This window comes from Heteronotia binoei, chromosome 4 (genome assembly GCF_032191835.1).
Source record: "Heteronotia binoei isolate CCM8104 ecotype False Entrance Well chromosome 4, APGP_CSIRO_Hbin_v1, whole genome shotgun sequence".
In the NCBI taxonomy this organism is placed as follows: Eukaryota; Metazoa; Chordata; class Lepidosauria; order Squamata; family Gekkonidae; genus Heteronotia; species Heteronotia binoei.
In genome coordinates this window covers 112,719,657-112,733,037 of record NC_083226.1, presented here as the reverse complement: position 1 = coordinate 112,733,037, position 13,381 = coordinate 112,719,657, and the positions used below count along the sequence as shown (strand labels likewise).

Genomic DNA, 13,381 nt, shown 5'->3' with positions numbered 1-13,381 from the left:
AAGGAAAGAAGACACACAGTGCTGTCATATAGAAATAAAGTTCTGTGCAGCTAAAGCAGAAATACAGTTCTGAACTTTATTGTACATTGCCTCTTATGAGTATTCATCCCTCATTAAATGCTACTGAAAAATCATGAGGTTGAAGTTCCTGGTTCCCAGATCTTATCTGTGAATCCAAACTAAACAAAAAGTGAAGACATTTTAAAAGCTTTACACCACCACCAATGTTCCCTCTAAGCTGCAGAGTCTTTTGAGCAAAAATTCTACTTTGTGAATTACTGGAATTAAAGTTGCTACTGGCATTAAAGTTGTGATAAATTATTGTGCTCTGGGGCCACTTTTCCTGAGCTAAGACAAAAATGTGTGTGCTGGAGGCTAAAAATTTGTGAGCTAGCTCACGCTAGGTAACAGTGACCACCACATATCATGCAGTCGTCTGGTCAGGGGACACTAACCTTCAAGGGAACCTGTGCAGTTTACTGTTCCAAAGGCCAGTACTAACTGCTTCAACCTGGTTCACACACCCCTCCCCTCAAGACAAAGGCATATCCAGAAGTTGGGGGAAGCTGTACCATAAAATAATTTCTGGACTTCTGCAACCATGCACTCCCAAACTCCATAGACTGTCCCCTACAGGAGGCATGCACCAATGCCCAGAATAAATACTAGTTTTGGCACCAAGGGTTTCTATTTGGGTTGCCTTGGATAAGTTTTTATTGGGAAAATCAAAATAAGGAAATGCAATGGCTGCATTCCATCTGCTTTCCAAAATAACCTGTGTCCTAGTCCACAATCCAGTTCATGTGCTAACTGCTCCGAACTAGAAGAAAGCTGTACCTCAGAATAATCTTTGGACCACCCCAAATCATACACCTCTACTTTCTAGAGCTTAATTTGGCGTGCAGCTTTTAGCGTATCCTCTGTATTTGTGGTTGGGATGCTAAGGAACACGGAATTAATTAAGGAACTAAGGAACACGGAATTAATTCAGCCTCCTCGAAAAAACAGCCAGAGTGATAAAAACGGCCAAGCAATCCGGTCTGCACTACCATTAGTATAGTATTTTTCGCGTTTTCTAAGACTACAGGAACGAGCACGCCGCTGCGAGCGCTTACCCTCACCCACGCATGCGTGTAACTTCCACTTTATCTTAGAACATACCAAAACCAAAGTTCGTAGACAGCGTCTTCCGTTATTGTCTTATACTTGGGTCTTCCTTTATTTATTTTTTAAAATAATGGATATGAAAGGTCAGATAGAAACCCTCCCCTTTCAGATGGCTCCACCGTGACTGTTATGACGTTTACGGAAATGACGCCCGAGGGGCAGGGCAAGGGAGAGTTGTAAATGGGTATTCCGAGGCAAAGAGGTGGGAGGGGACGAGCAGCGGGTCAAGGGTGAAAACGGGGCGGGAGAAGCTGCATCTCCTGCTGGTTTCTTAATGGAAAGGAAGTAAAGCAATAGCAGCCGTGGCGATCTCTGAAGGAAAGTCGCACAGGTGAGGAGTAGCGTCTGGGTCACCTTCCCCTCACCCGGAATGCCGTGGTTTAGGATGAGGGTTATTCTCATTCCTGTCCTGCCCCCCTCGCCAGCTCCCAGGGGCACCAATGGAGAGAGGGGGCGGGCCCAGGAGGAGAACGTGTTTGTGGCTGGGCGGTTAGGCTCGGGGTTCCGTGTGTCTGTCTGCCCAACCGTCGGTGCTGCCGCCTTTCCATATCTCGGACTGTCAGTCTTCCCCTTTTATCTACCAAGCTGGCCTTGAGAACTCACACCAAGGCGGGAAGAAGGAGCCTTGCTCTCTCCGCGCGTTTAAGTGTTTCCCAAAGTAAATAGAGCGAAAGCGCCTTGTGTGTCCCTTGTAGGTTTATGCCATTGAATGCTCCCCCGCCCCAATGAAACGCGCTTTTCACGAGCACTTCAGCACGGTTGCTGGTTCTTTGTGAGTAAGTACCTCGACCTTTTGCATCGAGTCATCTGCTCAGAAATTATCACGATCCATCCCGTACCCACAAGCACACCCCTCTACTATTGACTATAAAATATTCGCGGCCAGCATACTGGTACAAGTTAAATGTCATAGTTTTAACAGCAGGGGGCGGAATGGGGCTGTTGCCCCCGAACGCTCTCAGTATAGCGAGTGTCTGCAAGCACTGCACCAGCTAGGCGGGGTTGAGAAAGTCGAAAGTTCCGCAGTTTGCATTCTTTTGTCCAGTCTTCACTGACGCTCATCACTGCAGTGATGAGCGCAGCACAGGCACAGAGTTTGACCTTCCTGCTGTTTGCAATACAGGATACTGCAACAACAAATGTTTTCCATCCACCCCTCAAAAACTATGGGAATTTTTAAAAAAAGTTTCTATATTATTTAAACGATTGAGTTGCTTTCTGCAGCATACATAAAATCTAAGGTGAGAAACATAAATCAGAAAATGTTACAAAAGAAGGGAGGATGCTGTATAGTACCATACTATTACTAATCACGTCTTTCAGAACTTTATAAAAGATCAGTAGTAAAGGTGAATACTGTGATCATTCCCTTCCCTGCACATACATGAGGCAAGATCACTTGAGATTCTGTTGCTCAGATACGCTATCTATGAAGTTAATTATAACATTACTTTAATCCAGTACTGTATCTTAATTGATGGTTGAGATATCCTCCTGATATCAACTGTAGATTTTATTTTTAGTGGAAAGTATGTTTATGAAGCAGTAAGACAGGGAACTTGGTGTAATTATAAATCCAAACTTACTTTGTGTCAGTAGAGAGGGCTAATTTACCCCAGTCTATTTAGAACTGTTTATTTTGTTTAAAAGATGATGAATGGAAACCATTTAGGCAGCTGGTAGAAATTGAAAATGGAAAGTGTACTGGGGTGTGAAACTCATGAGGGACAGATCTGATATAAATGAAACCTTGTTGCACCAAGTGTGTCATAAATGGTAATGTCAGGTAGCGGAGATATAAACTTTTAAAAGGACACAACCACAGATTTTTAACAAAACTTAAAATAAAACATGCTTAAAAGATTAGCACTCTTGCAATATTTTGTTCATTTAAAAGCCTCTGATAATTGACACCTCTCACTCTGAATTATTGCATCAGAATTTGGAGGTAGTGTCTGTGCTGTAGCAATCTTGAGTATGCTGTTCAGTTGTTCTAGTGTGTATCTTTAAGTTGCAAACCTACTTTTGATTTATTGACATTCATTACAGAAATCTCATGGTCAGTGCTTTGAGACAAAGACCCATAGGAAAACATGAAATGGCTGGGCATTGCAAGCTTTTGTACATGAGTTACTTCATGTGCTGGTCAAGAACATGTAAAGGCACCATGACACAGACTGAGGACTATGTGTTTGTCTACAAAACTGTAGTCTTCCCCAGAGAAATAACTACAAGTCTTACAAGGCAGTGCAAGAATAGAGACAGCAATGTACAGTGAGCTGTATCAGCCTTCTTATCTGGGAAGCCTAGGTTAAAAATCCCCAATCTGCAAAGGAAATGTGCTGGGTGAACATTTTCTGGACACACACTTTCATCCTAATCTACCTTACTGGCTTGTTATTTCTTATTTAATAGTTCACATGTTTTCCTATTGAGAAAGACTGGGTCATGAGGGCATAAAAACAGTGAAAAGGGGGAGACAAACGCAGTTGCATCCAGAAGAGCCCTGGCAAAACGTATACACACATACTGTCTGTGTAGCAAGGCAGAAAGCTCATACTTTGAATAAAACATTGTCATTCATAAAGCTCCTTTGTATCTCTCCTGTGCAGTAGAGGGAACTGGCCAAAGGAAGCTCTCACTGTTTCCTTGTCTCACCCCCTCTTCCTCTCTAGGAGACAAGGAGGGGGAGGAGCTTCAGTCAATGGAAGGGAGAGAAGGGCTATTCCTTGGCTCAGTAGTTTGTAGCCTGGCAAAGCAAGCTCTCCCTCCCCCCTTCCTCCCCAAGGAAGGAGCCTCAGGCATTAGAGAAAATACAGCAGGGGTGGCCAAACTAGCTTAACGTCCGAGCCACATAGTGTTACAGGCAGTGCTTTAAGTCTCTTATTTTTATGGGGAAATTAGCTAAGAGACTTGGTAGAGCGAATTAGGAGCAAAGATCTTTGCTTTCAATAATACGGAGTTCAGGTTTTCAGCCAAGAATAGACCACACATTTGTATCCTTTATAGTGTTTACTTAAGATATATATGAAGAGGATGTCTAAAAATAGAGGTTATCGATAGAGGAATTCAAGGGTCGTTGAAGTGGATAATATTCACCTGATCCAGAAGAGACGTCCATGTCCGTCCAAAAGAAAAATACATGGAGAGGAACGCGAACGACCAGGGTAACGTGCCCTATAGACCCAATTACAGGAGTAACGGGTGGTACAGACTGCAAATGGCATCCTACAGAATGCATGCTAAGGTGGGGTTGTGACCCATACTTTATAGGGGTACGAGGATGGGGTTTGGTAGTTACCAAAGGGCTTTGATGTTTCATGGATGGCTATCTTAGGTTGCTACGTTGGGAAACTTCACACATTTTGCTAGGATGATAAGCTTGGAGGAAATGCATAATTTGTTACTGAGTTTTGTCTGACACTCGGAAAAAGGGATCAAAGACTTAAAGGTAGGATCAATCTAGTTATGCATAGATTGGATTTTAGCAAGGTAGAGGTGATAGACTGGAGGAAGAGGCATTTGGCAAATTCCAGAAGATAAGAGTGAAAGTGCTACATATCCGTAGTTCCCATGTCATTATGCATCCCATTTGGGCGGGGACGCTGGAGGGGGAATAGGTGAGATTGTGCTGAGACACAGACTGCAGGAGCCAACCAAACCAAGCTCTCTACTGGGTCCACTTCACCCGTCTAGATGGAGTGTTGTCTTGGCCAGTATTTGGTCAGACTCCATTTTGTTTACCAAGGATAGGAGACCCTCTCTCTTTATTTGTACTGGAGTGCTCCGTTTATATCAGGCAGCGCCTCTCAGTAACAATAGAATAAATGTCAGATGTTGGAGAACCATAAGACATGAACAAATATTACACACAAGTCTTTATTAAAACTCTTAATTCTTTCTTTGCACAAAGAGATAAAATACATAGGTTTGCACTTTACAACATGGCCATAATAGAAAAAAACATTTTTAAAAACAAAAGCTGAGAATAATGGTCCCCCTTAGATCAAGATAAGGAACGGTTAGGGAATTATTTATTGGCATCTGTGGGAGTAGGAAACACACATGTACTATATAAATCACTGACTACCATTTTCATCATTATGCATCTCTCGGCCTTGACACCAAGGTTAGTAAATACAGCTCCTACAAGAGCTATGAAATTAAAGGGGAACCCAGCACTGCCCTCTTTAATTCCATCCCTGTTTCCATTAGCTCCCTTGGGTTTTGCACTCTTTCCCCTGCTCTGGGTCTCCAGGCAACCTCTGTGGTGGAGGAGAAGAGCTTGTAAGCCTGTCTATTTCTTCCTCCTTTCCTGCTTCACATATGGTGGAGATAGACACATACCCTGTGGGTCAGTACTCAGAGACTGACTGAGGTCCCAACGCTAAACATCCTTACTTGAAAGTAAACCCTCATTAAGTCCCCCCTCCACCTCTGGGAGCAACACAATATGTGTAAAAGCTGCATGTGGTTCCCGAGCCGCAGTTTGGACACCCCTGAAATAGAGGCTTTCCTCTGTAACTCCTGTGCAATTGAGAGAGCCTGGCAAAGCAAGCTGAGACACAAAAGGAAGCAAGAGAGGGAGAAGGAAGCAGACAACAATGAGTTGCTTGTGGGCCTGATAGAAGCCTTCCGAGGGTTCAGGGTTGGAATTCTAGCAGGAGCTCCTTTGCATATTAGGCCACACACCCTTGATGTAGCCAATCCTCCAAGAGCTTACAAAAAAGAGCCTTGTAAACTCTTGGAGGATTGGCTACATCAGGGTGTGGCATAATATGCAAATGAGCTCCTGCTAGAATTCCATCCCTACAAGGGCCTGATCTGATCCGCAGGCTCCACGTTTGACACTCCTGAACTGTACTATGCAAAACAAAGCAGGCATCAAGTGGCACCTTTAAGAACAATCAATTTTTTTTTAGAACATAAGCTTTCGTGCGCTCTCTTAAGCACATTTCATCAGATGAGGGGATCAGGTATTGTGAGCTGAAATACAAGCAGTCTGGCAAACTAACTGGTCACATGGTCATGTAAAACAGTGTGGCTAGGCCATTTGGTCTGGATAGCCATAAAAGGTAATAAAATTCTCTGCCAAATGGTGTTTTTGCAAATCTAGGTGAATTACAAAAGGACATGTATATACTGTATACACATGTCCTTTTGTGATTCACCTAGATTTACCTGATCCCCTCGTCTGATGAAGTGTGCTTAAGAGAGTGCATGAAAGCTTACGTTCTGAATAAAAATTTATTGGTCTTAAAGGTGAACTTGATTCCTGCTTTGTTCTACAGCTTCAGACCAACACGGCTGCCCACTTGGATCTATATTATGCAAAGTTAGCTGTGCCTCTTTGAACTGAAATGATCAGCCTTTAAATATCTAGTTTGGCATGGAGTCAGAATGTAAGAGTCTTGCAGCTCAGTTCAAACTATGCTTTATTAGAAGTGAGACCCAATTATTTACCGTATTTTTCGCACCATAAGACGCACTCCCCCCCCCCCCAAAAAGTGGGGGAGAAGTGTGTGCGTCTTATGGAGCGAAGGTACGTACCTTCCTCCAGGGGGGGGTGATCTGCTGCCTCCGCCTCTGATCCCGGCGCTTCCGCCACGCCTGCCTGCCTGGCTCCAGCTCTGACGCTTACAGCAAGCGCCAGGATCGCTCCCTCCGCCCTCCGATCCCAGCGCTTGCTTTAAGCATCAGAGCTGAAGCCAGGCAGGCAGGCACGGAGGAAGCACCCGCCCCCTTCGCAAACCCAGCGCTTCGCGAGCGCCGGCTGTGGAGGGGGCAGCGTGCTTCCCCCGCGCCTGCGTGCCTGGCTGGGAGACAAGCGGTGAGATCGCTCTCTGCGAAGTGCTGGGTTTGCGGTGGGGTATGTAGGGCTTGTTTTGGAGGCAGTATGCTCTAGATTCAGATGGGGTGCGTATAAATCTGCAATTCTTCTTCTTCAGTGAGCCTTACTTATAGAAAAGCTTTTAGGATTGCAGCCATAATCAGCCAAGGATGAGAAACAGGCTATAACAATCACTAGTCACCTTGCATTATTTTATACCATGTAATGATAAAAAAAACCCCTTTCTAATCTTTCTTTGGAATTTTCTGAGGAATGTGTTAGGGTCTCAGAGACATATTTTTTCTCAGACTGGACTATTGTGGTAGCCTTCCTACTTCCTCTTTCTTTCTTCTTGGATTTGCAAAAAAAAAAAGTGTGTTTTCTAAAGTAGTGAGTGATTAGTTACTTTATAGCAGGTAAAAATAACCACTTCAAAACAGAAGAAAACTTTGTTGGTCTTAAAGGTGGCGTAAGACTCAAACTTTATTCCACTTCAAAACAGTTTGGTTTAGAATGGTGGCCAAACTGGGGTTTGGGAGTCACATGTGGCTCTTTTACACATGTTGTGTGGCTCTTGAAGCCTCCACCACCCCATCAGCCAGCTTGTAAAAGGCATTTGTCTCTATAGATCACTTTGCCAAGCCAGCTGGCGTGTTGGAGAATGCATTTAAAGTTAACATTGCTTTCTTTTCACTTCTCCCTCCCCATCTATTTGCTTTCCTTCCCTCCCTCCCTTAAACATCTGATATTCATGTCTTGTGGCTCTCAAACATCTGACATTTATTCTATGTGGCTCTTATGTTAAGCAAGTTTGGCCACCCTGGAATATTTGAAGTTAACAAATCCTAATCTTATCTGAACTGCAAATATGGAGTGGGATGGCTGCTGTAGTATATTAGAGTTCATTAGGGCATCTGCTGCTACCAGATGACCTTGATCAAGATTCCTTTTGTAAAGATCGCATGACATGGAAATAGTTCTCATACTTTGAACCTATTATTAGCAGAGCCTATCATAACCAGGTCCTGATTTGATTAAGAATTTATAGTCTTTTTTTTGTTTGGAATGGTTTGCTTTAGCCCTGTTTCAGATTTCTGCAATCCAAATCCTGTTGCATTGTTTATTGGATTCCTGTCTTATTGATTATATTGCTTTATTTTGTGTAATCTGCCTTGAGTCTCAATGAGAAAGGCAGACTATAAATAATGTAAATAACAAAATGATGAAGCATGAAAATACATTAATATGTTTTACTTCAACTAATTTAGATGTTTTTAATAAAATAAAATTTTGAAAAATAATTTATTTGCTGCCACTCTAGTTCAAGAAGCCCGTTTGGTTAGTACGATTATAGAATAATAAGGTGAGCAAAATAGATTTGGATGAAATCTGTGCATAGAGTAGATACATATGATGAATTCATGAGTAGAGTTGTTTTTATATTATCAGTTTTTATTGTCTTTTATTATCTTGTGAGCTATCTTGAGCCCACTCAGATAGGCTTGGAAATAAGTTTAATAAATAAATACAGTGGGACTTTGCCTGCTCTTGCTATATCCTACTGAGCCCCCTCAACCTTTATATATTTAGATATTGATACTATATTTCTCTCCCCAGTGGGGACCAAAGGGAGTTTAAAAATTGTTTTCCCCCTCCATTTTATCCTTACAACAACTTTGTGAGGTAGGTTAGCCTGAGAGAGTGACTGGTCTTGGGGCTCAGATGGCCCTCATTAACCGTGTAGAACATGAACTCCTGGTTTGTAGTGGGGGGGGGGGGGAGAAAAGACATGCTCTTCTGTCACAGGATCTATAATGGTTTTAACATACAATCAGAAAATATTGATCAATCAACTGGTCAAATATTGGGTCAAGTATTTTTAAAGCATTAGCTTTTTTATAATGAAAAGAATGTTTCAGTATCATTAAGTTAGATAGTAATAGTAAATATGGAAATAAATAAGTGTGAAACAATGATTTTTTAAAAGATAACTAAAAAGATTGACAAAAGTGTTAGTGTAATACCAGGTGTCAAGAAATCTGCTGGCTATGGGCAGCTTGAAATCATTGTGCCTGGAACTCAAACACTTCCCTGGCACTAGTGAAGGCAATGAAGACATACGAGAGGCCATCAAGAATAATGCTGGGTTTCGTGCGTGAATCCTCTTCTTCCTTGCAATGTGTTCCTTTTCTCTGCTGTTCTTGGACTGGTATGGCAGCTAACCTGGGCATATTTGTTGTACTTGTAAACCACAACTGAAGCCACCTTTGACTGACCACTGGCTAAAGATAATCTCTTTGCAAAGCAAGACACATTGTGCTTTGGGCGTCCTGATGATGAAAATATATTGTTCAGAGACATGTAGAAATACAAGCATACCAGGAGGTAGAACAGCAGGGGCAAGAGCTGGCAGATATCCATGCTGGTAATAGTTCTGCCACCATGACCCACAGAAGGCCACAGGTTAAGAGCCAAGTCTAATACTGCATTCTAGCCATGCCAAGGCTTCAAATTACCTGCAGAGAGAGGCAAATGATTAGCCCAAGTCTCCTCCCTGGGCTCCTCCCCTTAGTGGTTTGTTTTTTTTCTCATGTTTGGTAGATTTGGTAGCTTTAAAAAAATATCAATATTCATTTACATTGCGGTTTCTAATCTAGATGTTTCTTTGTTTAAAGTTTTAGTTATGATGTTTTGAAATTGATATTGGGGCAGAAGAGAAGAAATATTTTATATTGCATAATTTCTGGGGAATGTGTATCCAGTATTAAGCATGACTGCAGATTCTAATCCAATGCATCCTTATTTAAAAATAAATTCCATTTGTCAATGGGATTTATGTCTGACTAAATAAGCATAGGATTGTGCTGTATTTCACTCTGTTTTATTTAATATTTAGTGTTTCTTCCTAAATGTTATATTTAAAATAAAGATAAGATGCTTTGAAAATTAATAAAGTTCATACCCCAGAGATATCAGTTTTGTGCGTATACTATACCATGATAATTGCTAATACTGGTTTCACCAATAAACTAATTACATTTTATGCTTCTCTTCCTCCAAACAGCTCAGGGGATGGTGGGACATGGTTTTTCCCTCCTCAGTTTTATCCTTGCAGCAACCCCAGTGGTAGGTTAGACTGAGAGATAATGATGACTGTCCCAGTGTTACCAAATAAATTTCATGGTGAGTAGGGATTTGAACCTGGATATCTCCAGGTTTAGTCCAGTAGTCTAACCAGTTCATCACAGTCAATTTATATAGGTGGGTATATTTCAGATTTCAGTTCTTATAGCTAATTTGCAGTTTCTTTGCATGGCGCATCTTTTTTACACTCTATTTCCATGTATGTTTACTTGGAACACTTCTAATGGCATTTCCAAGCAAGTGTGTGTAGGATAATTTTTTTTTAAAAAAAATCTGACTGCCTTATAGAAGCTCTTGCTGAGTTTTCCAGTGTCACTTTTCCTATTGTTTTGCAGATGTGCCATCTTTTCACTGATCATAAAAGAAACTTGTTTTAATGAGTCATTTTTTCTTTCATTCTAGGATGTGAACTGATAATGACTACTGCCCAGTCCTAGCTGAAAGTACTGAAGATCACTCAATCTGTATTTATCAGGAAATTAGCAAATATGCTTTGTTATAGTTTTTTGTTCCTACATTTTCTCTTTAACTCTCAGTAAGAAAATTATAAAACATGTTGAATTATGTAATCTACCTTTCTGAAGGTGTAAATTCTCATAATTCAGGTGAGATGACTTAAGGCAGGGATGGGGAATCTTTTTTCTGCCAAGGACCATTTGGATATTTATAACATCATTTGAGAGCCATACAAAATTATCAACTTAAAAAAAACTGCTCCACCAAGGGAGAATGATTCAGGCCAGCAAAATTAATGCAAATAATTGTTTTTCTATTTGAAGTCATGTGGGGAGAGCCTAATTCAGCACACACACATACATATCCCAGCCTGACATCCTAGGCAAATGCCTAGGTCCAGGCATATTAGACCACATTCCCCTAATATTAGCATCTTAGGTCAAACACTCATTAGCATATTAGGCCACACCATCTGGGATAATCACGTGCAAATTGAACTGGTAGTAGCTGGCTCCCACCCCTGCCAGCCCTCCCTCCCTCCCTTCAGCTGCTCCCGGCAGTCCTTTAAAGGCACCTACATACCCCAGCAGCAGTCCTTCACAATGCCCACGGGGGGGGGGGGGTGTCTTCGGCCCAGCAATCCCTGAGGGCCAGACCAAGTGATCTCGAGGGCTGTAAAAGGCCCTCGGGCTCTCAGTTCCCCACCCATGACTTAAGGAAGGAGATCTTATGAAATGCCATCTAAATATCCAGCCTCCTTACAGCCTTCCTGACAGCATTAGCAGCCATGCGTTGAACAATATAAAGTTTTCATCAGCCATTCTTTGTGCTGCTCATCACACAGGTTCCTATTCCCAAATGTCTATCTAATCTGCCACTTTCATAAGATCACATGAATTATCCCTAAGACAAAAATTATATCACTTTTTAGTCATGTTCTTGGTAGAAGATGTTTTTCATGGCTGTGTTTTTGTATTCCTGCCAGTATTTATTTATTTACTTTATTTACAAACCACCTTTCTCATTTAGACTTAAAGTATATTATGGAATATAAAATGATGTAATCAGACAGCATAAGGTATCAGTTAAACAGTGCATTAGGATTACAGAGTATGAAAACAATGGGGAAAAAAAGAATCTGAGCTGATACATGAAACAATGCAAAACTAGGTGGCAGTGCAGTAAAAGCAGAATAAAACATGCAATAAATGTTGAACACACTACAATCCTGCTGCTTTTGTGGTCGGAGTATACTGAAAGTTAATGTTTGATAAATTGGCTAATCACAAATATAGTCAAAGACAATTCTCATAAACTTAATGGCTGGGGAAAAATCATGGACATTTAAATTTACAATCTTTGTAATTATCCAGTTTGCTGTATGTAATCTTTGTTCTTGTGTTTGTATAATTTATATGCTGCAACTTCATGTATGACCAAAAAGTATGTGAATTGTAGTTAGCAATAAGTACAGTAGTAATTAATGTTATAAGCACTTTTCATTTTTCACTGTTCCAATAATATACATTTTTATTATGCAGGACCATTTGTTTAAAAATATTATTTAGAAGTAGCAACACTTGGCCTAGTTTTAGGGGTGTCAAACATGGGGTTCTCAGACCGAATCTGGCCCACCCAGGGCTCAAGTCTGGCCCTCAAGCAACTTCCTTCTCCTGCTTTCTTTTCTAGGGCTGTTACTGCAGCCACACCATAGCTTGCTTTTCCCCCAGCTCCCCTCCCTGTCTCTGCTTCCTGTATCCTACCTCTTGCCTTCGTCCCCCTGTTGCGCTCATTCACTCTCTCACACACACATACACAGGCACACAGAGAGCTCCATGGCTGCTTCCTGCTTTGTGCAAGAGAAATACAAAGACCAGCCTCTCCCTCTCTCTCACGCACACACACAGCTTCTCCCTCTGGAGCTGCTCCTCTTTTAGGGGAGGAAGGAGAGAGAGAGAAGACAAAGTTGGAGTCCATGATGGCCGCTTCAAGACCAACAATGGTTTATTCCAGGTAGAAGCTTTTGTGTGCAAGCACACTTTTTCGGAGGGAGGCAGGGTGGATGGATTCTTCTAACAAGCACAATGTACATTGATGAAATTATTCTGGGTTATAAATTTGGCTTTTTTTAAAAAAATGGATTTCTCTATTCTATTTGGATTTAGTTTATTTCAAAAAAAGACCCTGATTAGGACAGAACACTTGAATTGGTCCTTGTATCTTGGAGAGTGATTTGAGATGCCAAATGATAATAGTACACATTGGTAATGAGACAGGAAAACTAGCTCTCAATTCAGTCCTGGAGAGGATGCATTGTCTTGAGCTTCATTATCAACTGCAATTCAGCAGTCCCTCTTTCTAATCTTCCTTTGAAATTCCTTAGTAAAAGCACTGCTACTCTTAAATCAGCAACTGAATGTTGTGTTTTCTACTGTCAGATTTATGTCCATTTATTCTTTGCATCCTCCTGGACTGAATCCTGCTGGATGGAATTGAGGCCTAGGTTTCCTGTCTCATTAGCAATGCTGGTGTCCTTATGCCTACTACCCCTCTGCATATCACACCTAATCCAGTCAAGCCTGCTATTGTCATTCACCTGCTTTTGAGATTTGAAATCACCTTTATAAAGTTTATATCTCTGGTACCTCCTGTTAACTTTTTATGGCACATATGGCCTGGCCCAACAAAGTGACATTTATGTCAGATCTGGCCCTTGTAACAAATGAGTCCGACACCTCTGAGTAGTTAGTAATAAAATGTTGGTATTCTTTTCAGGTACTTTTA

The 13,381-nt window shown here is 41.5% G+C and overlaps 1 protein-coding gene across 5 annotated transcripts in view; it reads left to right on the top strand.

Annotated features, from left to right (window-relative positions):
• The first annotated feature begins 1,387 nt into the window (after positions 1–1,387).
• Positions 1,388–13,381, top strand: part of PPIP5K2 (diphosphoinositol pentakisphosphate kinase 2) — a 117,485-nt gene continuing 105,491 nt past the window's right edge. For all 5 annotated transcript variants that reach the window (XM_060235631.1, XM_060235634.1, XM_060235633.1 and 2 more), the window contains exons 1-2: positions 1,388–1,498; positions 10,544–10,676. The gene's annotated coding sequence lies outside the window, so the exon portion shown is untranslated. The remainder of the gene's footprint in view (positions 1,499–10,543; positions 10,677–13,381) is intronic.